At 44.6% G+C, this 13365-nt stretch overlaps 1 long non-coding RNA gene across 3 annotated transcripts in view; it reads right to left on the bottom strand.

Annotated features, from left to right (window-relative positions):
* Positions 1–13365, bottom strand: part of LOC140687019 (uncharacterized) — a 209617-nt gene that overhangs the window by 51055 nt on the left and 145197 nt on the right. For all 3 annotated transcript variants that reach the window (XR_012061023.1, XR_012061025.1, XR_012061024.1), the window contains one exon: positions 10916–11061. This is a non-coding gene — a long non-coding RNA (uncharacterized lncRNA). The remainder of the gene's footprint in view (positions 1–10915; positions 11062–13365) is intronic.

The raw sequence follows: 13365 nt of genomic DNA, 5'->3' as shown, positions 1-13365 counted from the left end.
CTTTTTGCAGAATCTTCCTGATACCTAGAGCTTCATGCATCATTTTTTCCCTAAAAGGTACCTCGAGTCTCCAAGGTTGGAAATGCCTCATATTTGATTTTCTGGGGCTCCTGCTTGGTGCTTAAATTTTCTGTTGGAAATACCTAATATCTGACAGTGGCATGTAAATGGATAATTTCTAAAGCCATCCTACATATGCCTTATTTGATTCGACCTGCTATGTACATGCTCTGTGTCCAGCACTGGAGTAATGTCTACGATTTATACGCAAGGAGAAAAGACCTTTATCATTCATGAGCTTGTGACTTACTAGGTCAGAGACTTCCAACCTTGATACCATTGATATTTTGCCAGTTCTCTGCTGTGGGGGCTGTCCTGCGCACTGTAGGATGTTTAACAACTGCCCTAGCCTCATTCCTATATGCTAGTAGCAAATTCGCCTCCCCCTAGTTAGGAAAACCCAAGATTCCTCCTCCCCTGGGAAGGCACTATTGCCCCTAGTTGAAAACCACTATTCTAGATAAACATAAGGTCCATGGGAACCTGCCTGTGTCTGTCTGGTTCATCGTTAAATATCCAGGGCCTGGAAGAGTAGCTGGCACATAGTAGGTGCTTTATATTTGCAAAACGATCAAATAATCTTCTGCTAAAAATGAAACAAACCAGCAAAAACCCGCTTCCACCTTCCCCTATCACTTCCTAAGTCCAGATTCCTTAGCTGATGTCTGAAGCCCTACCAGACTCGGGTCCAGCCTGCATTCTCAGTCATATGCTCCTGTTAGGACTAAGGCAGTCCCCATGGACTCATTTCACCATATTTATTTTGCAAAACGAACCCAACTGTTTGGCAAGAAAGCTCTCCAGCCAGCTGCATTTCTCCTGCCCTAAGAGATTGGCCGGGAGAAGTCTCAAACAAATATTTCAGTCGTCAGCGTGACACTGAGAGGTAAACCCTACATGAATAAGAGATGATAACGCTTTATCGCACAAGAATAAGGCTGACTCTCCTCCTTGCCTGACCCAGATTTGCAATGGTACTGCTGAGGCTGTGTTTGGAAAGATCCCAAGTTCAAGAGTGCCTTCCTGACATTTGTTTCTTCCTCTCTGACTTCCAGGATGGGGTGGGGGGGAGAGAGAGAGAGAGAGAGAGAATGTGTGTGTCTGTGTGTGTGTGTGTGTGTGTGTGTTGAGGGGGATGGTTCTCCAGGTCTGAATGTTAGCCTTTCATATTCGCCCACTAGGCGCAGTCCTGAGTTTACAGCAGGAAGCCCCGGCTTTCAACTCTGACTTTTTGGGGGTCCTTCCCAGCCCCATGGAAGGGTTTCTAAGGGACTTCAGTGCAGAGATGTGCACAGAGCTGATTGAAAAAACAAGGAACAGAACACGTGTGGCTTTTCCAGCAAGGATGGTTCTTGTTTAAACTTTGCTTTTACATTTGTTTTGGTATTTGAATTTGAAGCAGGGCCAGGAAAGAGGAAAATCTGCAATTATAATTGCTTCTTATCCTGTTAAAGTGAAGCTCTAAAATGAAATGTTAGGTTAGAATGGAGGCAAACCAGCAGTGGGCTCTGGGGTCAGGAGACCCGGGCTCCGATTCAGGTTCTGTAACCGAGCAGGATGCCGTGGGGCCTTCCCGGGGACAGACCCCTCCCCCAGTCCTCTGCTTCAGCTCCTCTCTGAAGCACCTACATATTCCTGCCTGCTGCACGTTTCCTGAGCTGTTTTACAGAAGTGAAAACTCCCACCAAATGGAAGGTGTTAACTACTTGATGACCAACAGCACACGTACAGGCGCCTAAGGGTTGATAATGTTAACCCCTGTGACACCGTCCTGTTACCTCATCATCAGTCCACCAGAGAACTGTGCACGAGCTGACCACATGCCCTGCGACGCCCCTCCCTCCCTTGACCTTTCAAGATGACTTGCTGAAACCCATCAGGGAGTTGGGCCTTTTTGAGCACTCGCTGCCCTGGGCTCCTTGCTTGGCACCTGACAATAAACGCGGCACCTCCCTTCACCACAGCCCGGTATCAGACTGGCTTTACTGTGCATGCAGGCGAGGGGACCCAAGTTTGGTCTGGTCACAGTTTCTCTCTTCAGGAAGTTATCCTCCTGAGCCTTGGTTTCCTTATCTGTAATAATGATACCAACTCTTTGCTGGGGAAGCTAAGAAGAGCTAAGGCACGCCAAGTTCTCCACGCATAAAGGGAAGGCTTCTTTGTCGCTGCTGTTTTGTAGTTTTTGACGCACAAACCCTTCTGGGAAGACAGCAAGGCCACCTCTAGAGAACGGCTTCTTCTGAAGGCCAAGTCTTCAGAATCCCTGGAACGCGTACAGTGTACAGGGAGGTCGAATCTGAAGGCAGTGACTCCTCGGCCTTGTTTTGTGAAGGGAGGCTGACGACCTGGGTGGGCCAGGCTGAGGGTGAGGCTATTATTTGGCAAAGGCACTGAAAGAATTCCATTTATAGCTGGACTCACCATGGGCTCGTTCTCGGGCCACTCCCGGTGGGCCTCAGTTTTACCATTTGTACAATGAAGAGGATAGAGATTGAGTATCTCTAAACTATCTTCACGCTTTGAAGTACTCTAGTCTGGTGCTGTTCAATGAAGCTCTCTGCAATGATGGACACATTCTATATCCGTGTCGCCCAAGATGGTAACCATGAGCCAGACGGATGTACCGAGTACTTGCTATGTGGTTAGCGGAACCAGGAACTGAATTTTTAACCTTATTTAATTTCGATCAATTTAAATTCAAATGTAAATAGCCCACATGGCTAGTGGCTACCATATTGGATAGCATGGGACTGAATTTTCAACCTTATTTAATTTCGATCAATTGAAATTCAAATGTAAACAGCCCACTTGGATAGTGGCTACCATTTTGGATAGCACCGCTCCAATATTCTGGGAATCCACAATGAGGATCTAAATGGAACTACAATCCCCAGACTATGATGATCTCCATCTGTAGGGGGCATTGGGAGGACGTGGTTAAGAACGGTTTTAACACCAGCAGATTCTAATACCTGTGACGTCAACTATCACGTCTCTCCTGTTATGCTTCCTCTCTCGCGCCTCGTCCACTTGTAGCACGTCGCTGATATTCAGTCCCATTTCAGTGAATGAATGAATACTCTTTTCCCAGGGTCCTCTCTTTTCTCTTCCTACCATAGGCATGAAGTTCCCCTAAAAGCCAAGACATCTGGCAGCCTTTACATTGTGGTAGCCACAATGCATCCTTTAAAATGCAGCCGCCCTGGGGAAGGCATTGCAATGAAGTGATTATTAACATCCCACCTGCATTACGCTGTCAGATAAGTGGGGCATTGAAAGGAATAGTACAAAGGAGAAGGCCACTCTGATAGTACAGGGGGAAGCGAAAAGCTTCGGGGAGGCTATGTGTTACACAATGCGTGTGTTTCCTCGTGTGGTCAGGCGTGTCTGTCTGAGAAATTCTGGTTGTGTCTGGGCACAGATGTGTGTCATATGCAGATGGGGTATCTGCATTGTTTAGACAGTCGGGCTCCATGTGACAAAAATAATAATCGTCATGTCGGGGAGGGGAATTTCCCCTTCTTTCCTCTCAGTTCTTTTGGCTGGCAATTAAAATGACATAAGGCAGAAAAACAGGAGAAAGTCAAATTGAGTATGTATGGATGGGGAAATCACACAAGGAGGAAGAATTCCAGACAGTCAGGCAAGATGAGGTCTTTATCCCATTCTGGACTGCGGAGAAGGAGGCAGGGTCTGGGACTTCAAGGGCAAGTCGGTAATTCACAAGAAGATGGAAAGAACTCGTGTTCAAAGAACAAATGTTTGCTGGGCCACCTAGAGACGAGGGGATACAGAGAGGACTCGGATCAGTCGGCCTTGCTAGGTTCCTCCCTGTCTGCTACGCCGAGTTCATACTTCACTGTATCATCTATGCTGATGGCTCCTCCTGGGGACAGGCTTTCTCCCTTGAATTCTTTTAGGTAGGAAGGGGAAAGATCAAAGGCCCTTCCCGAGTCTTTGGGGTCTTTCTTGTTTTCAGCTCAAAATAATCCACGTGCCAGGGTGGCACACCTTGAGGAAGCCAGCCCCAAACCCCAGTCACTATAGCAAAAGTCTCCAGCAAGTAATGGCTAACGTGACCTTGACTGAGTACTTAACCTTTTGGAATCCTCTAGCCACGAAACAGAGATAACAATAGGAATTATATCCTAGGGGCTGGTGGTAAGTAAGGTTTTTTTCTGAAGTACCTAATACAACACCTGACGGATCATAGGTGCTTGACACATGGTTTCTAAACAACATATTAGAATTGGGATTACATATTGTATATGTCTACATATTGTTATAATTCTTAGTAATCATATTACATGTATTACAAATATTCTGACCTTTAATTCTCGTAACCGCAAGTATGTTATTCTCGTTTTACAGATGGGAATGGCCTCAAAGAAGCAGAGCATCTTAACTGAGTTCAGCCTATTAGATCAGCAGGTCGGCAGTGTCGAAGAGCAACAGTAGGGATCACACAGTAGTCTGGGGTGAAAAGAATTCTGCTAAGGCGCCTGGAGCCAGAAAGGCCCTGAGCAGCCAGACAGCTGCACAATGGTGCCCATCCTCTCCTCTCTGGGCAGCTAAGTCAGCCAGCCGAACGTGGCTCCAGGCTCAGAGCCCAAGGATAGAAGCCTGCAGGTGGGGAAGCGGGGAATGTCAGTTTCCTTCTTTTTTGCATACAAAACCCAGACCCTCTGGTTTATGCAGTCTAGCAGGGGCGCCCAGGAGGCTAGTCAAGGCCTATTTTGAATGTCAAAGGCTGAGATGAAGCGGCTCAGGCCAGAGAACCAGGACAGAACAAGAGCTGCCTCGCCAGGTGAGCTTCCCTCTACCTCATCCCCATCGCTGTTCTAGGGATGTGGGTGGTTGCAAAGTTGTGTGTCCAGGAGGGACGACATGGGGTGCAGTGCAGGAAACTTGAGATAGGACTCTAATTCTGGAGCTGTAAAATCTTTGTGACATCCCCCTTTACATCAAACCTGGCCTGAAGAGCCCGTGTCATGAGAGATACTATGCAGTCAGTAAAATCTAAGATGCTGCCAGCCAGTCTGTGCCTTGATTATGCTGTCCCAGGCGCTGGGCCACATCCTGAGAGGTAGGTGCATGGGGGAGGGGTTTCCTGATAAATGAGGCATCTGAGGTTCCCAGGCTCTTCCTGCTGTGTTTGCTTAAAAGTGTACACTCTGGAATCAAATTGGTTAAAAGTCCCAGCTCTGAGACCTTTTAGAGTTATTTAACATTCTGTTTTCTCTTTTCTAACTGGGGATAATAATAATGTCGATACTGGTGCGACAATTAAAGGAGATAATGCACGGGACACATTTAGGACAATGCCTAGCACAAAATAAGCATCCAATAAATGCTAGCTCTCATTGTCATTCCATTTGTACCAAACACACTTTTGGAAATGAAACATGATCAGTCTCGTGGCCAGGAGTCAGGCTGGCGATGTCCTGTCACAAAGTCTGCACTCAGCGTGGGACCAATCCATTTACTTTGTCTCCCATGTCCCTCAGGAGGCAGAACTTCCAGTGACTTAGTGGCAGACCCCAAATTTAATGCTTAGCCCTGAATTAGAGTCGATGCCTTTAGTTCTATAAATCTTTGACTTCTTAGCATCTTCCTTGCTCCAGAATGAGCCAGGTCACCTGCCCCTTGGGAGTTTCGGTAGCTCAAGAGTTGGTGGAGGGTCACCTCCAGAATCCCAGCCCAGTTTCCAGCCAGTTCAAGTCCAGCAACCCCAAAGGAAAAAGGGGAAAGAGCACCAGATCTTGATTTCAAATCCCAGCTCCCCCGCCGCTCACCGCCACCCACCATTCACTGGCTGTGTGGCGTAACTCCACCTCCATGAATTGCAGTTATTTTTGTGCATTTTGATTTTGTTTAGTTTTACCTTTAGAGGGGAATAGTACTTACCAATCTACTAGGGTTACATTATCAGCTATGATTCTTTGGTCACAAGCAACAGAATCTGTTTCTGAATTGCTTAAGCCAAAAGAAATTAATTAGAAAAATATGGAGCAGCTTCCAGTATAGAAGGGAACAGATGGTGCAAAGTAGCTGAGCCTCTCCAAAAGGCCTTGGTAACACAAACCTTTTGATGGTTATGTTAGTCAGGATTCTCCAGAGAGACAGAATCAGTAGGATCTATCTACCATCTATCTATCATCTATCTATGTATCTATCTATCTACCAATCAAAGAGATTTAGTGTAAGAAATTGGCTCACACAGTTATACAGGCTGAGAAGTCCCTTTTTCTGCTGTGGACCCAGGAAAGCTCGTGGTGTGACTGCAGTCTGAATCCAAAGGCTTGAGAACCAAGAGGGCTGATAGGGTAAGTTCCAGTCTGATGCAGAAGACCAATGTCCTAGCTTGAAAACAGTCAGGCAGAGAAGGCAGATTTTCTCTTACCCCAGCTTTTTTACTATTCAGGCTTCCAACAGATTGGTGGATGGCTGAGGTCCATGCACAATGGGGAGGGCAATCGACTTTATGCATCTACCCATTCAAACATTAATCTCATCCAGAATAATGTTTGACAAAGTATTCTGGGCACCTGGTGGTCCAGTCAAGTGGACACATAAAGTTAACCATCACAAGTAAGTCAGAGAGAGAAATAATAGATAAAAAAGATGTGACACACACACACACACACACACACACACACACACACACACACACTGGAATATTACTCAGCCATAAAAAAAGAATGAAATAATGCCATTTGCAGCGACATGGATGGACCTAGAGATTATCATACTAAGTGAAGTAAGTCAGACAGAGAAAGAGAAATATCATATGATATCACTTATATATGGAATCTAGAAAATGATACAAATGAACTTATTTACAAAACAGAAACAGACACTCTCAGACACAGAAAACAAATTTATGGCTACCAAAGGGGAAAGATGGGGAGGAATAAATTAGGACTTTGGGATTAGCAGATACAAACTACTATATATAAAATAGATAAATAACAAGGTCCTACTATATAGTACAGGGAGCTATATTCAGTATCTTATAATAACCTATTATAAAAAAAGAATATGACACAGAATATATGTGTATAACCAAATCTCTTTGCTGTAACCCAGAAACTAACACAACATTGTAAACCAACTATACTTCAGTTAAAAAAATTAACCATTACAGTGGTCTCACCCAGGTGCCAACATTGGAATAAACAAATCTCACTGGTTTCCATGGTCCTTGCATCATTTCACTGATGAATCAAAGTCCCAGGAAGAATTTGATTGGTTGATATTACATCATGTACCAGTCCCTACTGTACTAGGGTAGTGAGAAAAGTGATCTGTGCAATATCAGTACATAACAGGTATTCCCTCTACGGGTAGCTATTGTTATTATTTTTTGTTTCTCTCCTCTCTGTGCCTTATTGTCAGTAATTCAGTGAATCATCACAGAATGTCTTTGCAACCTGCTTATCCTGAAAACAACCTCCTCAACGCCCACCAGCCCAATTTGCTTCTTCCGCAGCAACAATATGTACAACTTAGGTGTTAAACAGCACAGTAACAGTTATTTCAGTTCTTGCTATAGCATTTACCAAGTTTTAGAAGTCCTGCCTCCAGGAGACATTATCACTCTGTGAAAGTAATACTCTAGGTTACACTTCCTAATACAACAAGCTAGTAGAGAATTACCAGCCTTTCTCTCCGGCCACCCCACTGGAGGAACAGCCAGTGAGGAAAGGAGCTGGGGGCGGGGCCTGTTGGGGAGGGGCCTGTTGGGGTGGGGCCTGTTGGGTGGGGCCTCTTGGGGTGGGGCCTGAGCCTCTTCGTTGGCAGATCAGCGAGCTGTCTGATAAAGGCGCTAGCTTTGGCATTCCTTTGGGCCTCAAGGTTGCAATTTGACACTTGTCTCATCTAAAAATGACTCATCAGTCTCAAAACAACATCATGTTCATATAGAATGTGAACAAATAACTGAAAAGATTCCACTTTTGACAGTTGTGCAAAGAGGAGAACACTGTCACTCCTGTCCCCTGCTAAGTGCACTGTGTCCCCTTCCCCCTACTCTCCATTTCAAACTGGGCTGGAGCAGATGCCCTTGCACACCTCTGCAAAGTCTTAGACAGGTTGAAATAGCTTTGAGAAAGAAGAAAAGATCAACTCCCACGTGTCAGCTTTCTAGCCAGGATCTGTTTTCCTCCTTAACAACACCAGTGTGATTACACATGCATAGTCTACAGGTCCCCCCGCTCAGCAGGGAGTTTGGACTTCCTCACATTAGCAACAATTTTCTTCTTTTGCTAAGAGGTAGCCTGCTGCACTGGGCTTGGGACCAAAGGACGAGTGAAAATTCACGTGGTAGATCACACTGTTGACTCTAATTCTTCACCCTTCTCTCTAGCCATGCCTTTTGCCTTACGACTTTTATTTTCTTCCACTGACAGAGTGGAAAATAACTTCCCACTCTTCTAATTCAGGTTCAGCTATGTGACCCCCTTTAGCCAAGAGAATGAGGCAAAAGTGGCATTGTGCGCATTCTGAGATTGCACCTCTGAGGCCTGTATGCTTCCCTTTGTTTTCTTGCATCTCTGCCATACCAGGAGAAGGACATGCCCAGGATGGCCCACTAGATGAAATCAAATGGAACAGAGCAGAGCCACCCCATATAACTCTTGGCCTACCCCCAGCCAATCTACAGAACTTGAGCTATATAAATGCTTACCGTTGCACGCCATTGAGATATTGGGGATGTTCATTACACAGCAGAATTGAAAATTTATATTTGGATCACACACCCAGTTCTGCCACTTTATACTTATGTGATCTTGGTCAGGTCTGTTTCCTCAACTTTTTCATCAAGGGATTGAACTAGAAGATTCTTAAGGGTCTTTTTTATCTCTTAAATTATTCAGCATCTTCTCCAGACCTCCAATAATCCCATTAGTGAATCATCCCTCAGTACCTTTGGGTTGAGCATTTACTACATTGTGCTCGTGATTTACTGATGTGTCTGCCCCTCTTGTTCACTGTGAGATCCAGACAGATCAGCTCCTCAGCACAAGTGTCGATCTCCATGCCGGAACAAGAGTTCTCAGTGTTTGTTGTAGAAGTAACTAAGTATCTGAGGGACCATCTAGAGGCACATCCAGACGGGCAGCAAGTTCATGTACCTTCCTTCCTCAGAGACAAACAAATATTTTCAGATTTGCTGGACTACATGCATGCTATCCCTTACGCAATGATGAATTGATCAATCAGCAATATTTTTCATTTAATTAGTTTACAGCATACTTATTAAATGCATCCAATGTGTCAGCTTACCTTTAAATTTTCATTTGTCTATTTGTTTGACTATCTGGTTGACCAACTATCAGAAGGCAATACGTGCAAACGATAGAACGTAAGTACTGTAAGATGATATCTACTCAAAATTTAGTCTCTCCTGCTCTTTCACTTTAATCCCCTAGGTCACCTCTCTGCTATAGTTTCTCGGGTACTGTAAAGATTGTAAAGATATTTTGTGGACAGACAAGCAAACATGCACCCACCTTCCCATTTCCACTCTTTTTTATGTATATGGGGCATATTTCCACATTATTTTGTGTTTTACCTTTCTCAGTTTAATTTCCTTAGAGACAGTACCATATTTGGTACACACAGCTCTACCCTGACATTGTTGTGGTGGCACAGTACCCCATTTTATGGATACATCGTAATTTAACCAGTCCTACTGTGGGCAGCTAGATCATTTCCAGTCTTTGGACCAAACTCTTTTGAAAATCATGGCTTGCTCTGGGGCTAGCAGGGATGGGCACTTGGCCAAGAGGCCAACTGGGAGTGACATTCAAGCCCACACTCCAGTCATCAAACCAGGAGCCCTAGTGCAGGGCTGTATCCCCGATCCACACAGGCGTGGTAAAGGGGGAGCTCCTTGGCTTCACCCCTCTAAAAGTCTTAAAGGGGCAGTCTTCTGAATCTAGCATCTAGAATCTGAATCTGAATCCAGCCAATCCCAGAGTTCATAAATGGTCTCAGTGCGATGACCAGCAGCCACCATGAACTACCACAGACACTAACTACTCATAAGGAGTAGTTGATTATGACGAGGCAGAACCGACTAAGAGCTACTGAGCAGGAAGCTGGATAAGAGGCAGGGACTTGAAAAAAGACCAGGAAAAACTGAAGATGCCAGAGCTGTGAAGTACTCACAACTAGAGAGAAGGAGGGGGTGCAGAGGGGGTGGGGATAATGATGCTGAGCATTGGCCTCTGGGCAGATGGGGGAACCCCGGAGGGTGAGTTTGTGGGTTCCCGAAGGTTGAGAGAGAAAGGAAAAATGAATGGCTGCAAATAGAATTGTGAACATCTGGTGAAAATACAGAAAACTTCTATTTAACATGTTTTTTTTTTCCTTCAAAACCTTTTAACTTTTTTCAAAAAAAGGAGAAATCTATTTCCCCAAAACTCTTCTCCTTCTTCCTATGTTCTCACATCTTTAAATACACCAAACATGATAATTTTATGAGCAAAGCACATTATACATAATACATTTTTATGTTTCAAAGCTTACAAAATGACTTAAGTTCCATAAAGAGTGTTAAAATTTTTTTTAAAAGAGAGAAATGCATATATTTCAGTTTTCCCACATTGCTGCTTCATCTGCTCTCCTCTATCACAGCGGATTTTTTCCCCCTGCCTTCAACATTTTGGGAAATTTTTAGCTGTCATCTCAGACTTCCCTTCCAGGATGATCTCTTCTCTTCTCTAGACCAGGCCTGGACTCTGATTCCAGCTCCAGTGTATGTGTGCAGTGTGACTTCCCATGAGTCACTTAATCTTCCTGATCTTTGCTTTCCTACCTGGAGAGTGGAAATGACAATATTACTTACCTCCCTTGGCAAGGAAAGCACGGTGCGTTAAGTAGCTGGTACGGTGCTGGGCGTCTATTAGGTTGGCCTCAGGTTTTGTTTGCATTTCCTAATATCCTTCAGAAAATTCTCCCGCTTATCTTGGGCCAGCTGTCCTTCTTGCTAACCTGGAAGGGGGAAGAAATTAGATAGTGGCATTCTTTTCCTTTTCTTTTTTTTTAAATTATTTTTTATTCTATTTTATTTTTATTTTTTAAACATTTTCTATTGAGTTATAGTCAGTTTAGAATGTTGTGTCAATTTCCAATGTATGGCACAATTTTTCAGTTATACATGAACATGCATATATTCATTATCATATTCTTTTTCTCTGTGAGCTACCATAAGATCTTGTATATATTTCCCTGTGCTATACAGTATGATCTTGTGTATCTATTCTACATATGCCTGTCAGTATCTACAAATTTTGAACTCCCAGTCTGTCCCTTCCCACCCAGCTCCTAATTATTTTTAAATTGAAGTATAGTCAATTTACAATGTTGTGTTAATTTCTGGCGTACAGCATTGTGAGTCAGATGTGTATATATATTCCTTTTCATATTCTTTTTCAATATAGGCTATTACAAGGTATTGAATATAGTCCCTGTGCTATACAGTAGGACCTTGTTTATCTATTTTATATACAGTATCTGGTATTATCAATAATGGTATTTAGGGGAAAAAAGTGAGGGGCCTGGAGTCTAGAGAAATGACTGGAGGTAGATTTCAAGCAAATGGTGACATCAGAAAAAAAATAGAGATCCTCTGTAATTATACTGGAGAAGACAGGTCATTCGGAAGGGGCAGGGAGGCACCTCTAGAATGACCAACTATCTTGGTTAGCCTGGGCCTGAGAAAGGGCCCCACATGTGGGACTTTCGATTCCTAGAACCAGGAAAGACCCAGACTGACTGAGGCATGTTAGTCATCCTGTGCCTTAAGCTTTTGGAAGTCATGAGTCCATCCTTCCATGGGTGGACTTACTGTAAACATGGTGGCTAATCATTTCCTTTTCTTGCTGGAGAACTATTGAAAGGGCAGGTGAGAGAACACTGGACCAAGGAAACACTAGAGATGAGGCAGATTATAACTGGGGAATGATTCGCCTGCCCCAGTTGGCCGGGAGAGTGCCCATCCTCCCTCACAGATCCACTTGGACTCCTCAAGAAGCTTCAAATTTGATTAGAAAGGACATTCTTCCCCCAGACAAGGACAAGACTCCTCCACCGGAGAAGCAGAGAAGTGATACTGCTCAGATGAGACATCTGATGTCCTCAGAGGTCCCGGAGTAGCTAAGGTGGTGTCTCTCTACAGAGAAAGAAGAGGAACTGGAGAATGAAAAAAATCCATCCAGGCTGTGACTTCCGGAGGACTCTCAGATCCACGTGGGAGGATCATTAATGACACAGTAAAGTAATTGGGCATTTGCCTTTGAGCAGCTGTGTGTTCTGTCCTGGTCTTGCTCAGGCCTCTCCCATCCCCTCTTGGGGCACAGGTGCTGACTGGCCCAGGGTTTGGACTGCCAGCAACTCCCAGGGATGCCTGACATGTGCCGAGCTGCCTTGGGGGCTGTTCTGCCCTCTCCAGATTAACTCCTCTTTCAAAGTCTGTGTTTGTCTTTTAAAGATATCCAGCCCTTCATCCTGCTTCTATTCTCAGCAAGAGGTCCTCTGCAGTGTCTCTTTTCAGGAGTCAGAGGCCTGGAAAAGCTACCCTTCTGGAGGAAGGAGAAAGAGAATGGTGTTTGGTCCAGCTCTCAGACCTTGCGGATTGCGGAGGAGGGGGTCATCCACGTGCATGCGTGATAAGAACACCCAGCCAAACACCAAATAGCCTGTCTTCTCTCTTTCAAGGGAAGGGAAATAAAGCCACAGCCGGAGGTTCTGGAGCCCTTCCAGCTGCAATCAAAGCTCTTCAGGTAATCTAGAAAGGAGGAAGCTGGTTTGAGTAACATGTGAAGTGTTATCACCCTGATGGAATTATTGATATGCTTCAAGCTTGTCCCCAGATATACATTTGACTGAGATGCATGTAGATCACAAACACTGCCCTCCCGACACCCAGGAGGGAGGGAGGTTTTCAAGTCTGCCTATTTTGGTGTCATGCATATTTCATGGCATCCAGGGTGAATGAAGCTTCTGGACATCTTCCAACCATCTCAGACTTTCCGGAGCCAAGAGCCACATCCTGCATTTGAAGGGACAAGTTTTCTAACTTTGAGAAATGATAACCCAGGTTTCCACTTACCCACTAAAAGGTCTGGGTGAGAGAGATCAGCGGGGATGTCCTAGAACAGTTAGGAATGGAAGGAAAATCATTATGTAAATATCTGCATATTTATGCAATTATCTACATAAACTCCCTTGCCTTAAAGTAACCATGCAGTCCTTAGCAGCAAAAAGATGTGGAGGTGGAGGGGTTCTCCAGTGCCC

The sequence above is a fragment of the Vicugna pacos genome, chromosome 18 (genome assembly GCF_048564905.1).
Source record: "Vicugna pacos chromosome 18, VicPac4, whole genome shotgun sequence".
Taxonomy (NCBI): domain Eukaryota; kingdom Metazoa; phylum Chordata; class Mammalia; order Artiodactyla; family Camelidae; genus Vicugna; species Vicugna pacos.
Note: the sequence above shows the minus strand (reverse complement) of the source record. Positions and strands in the feature narration are given on the sequence as shown.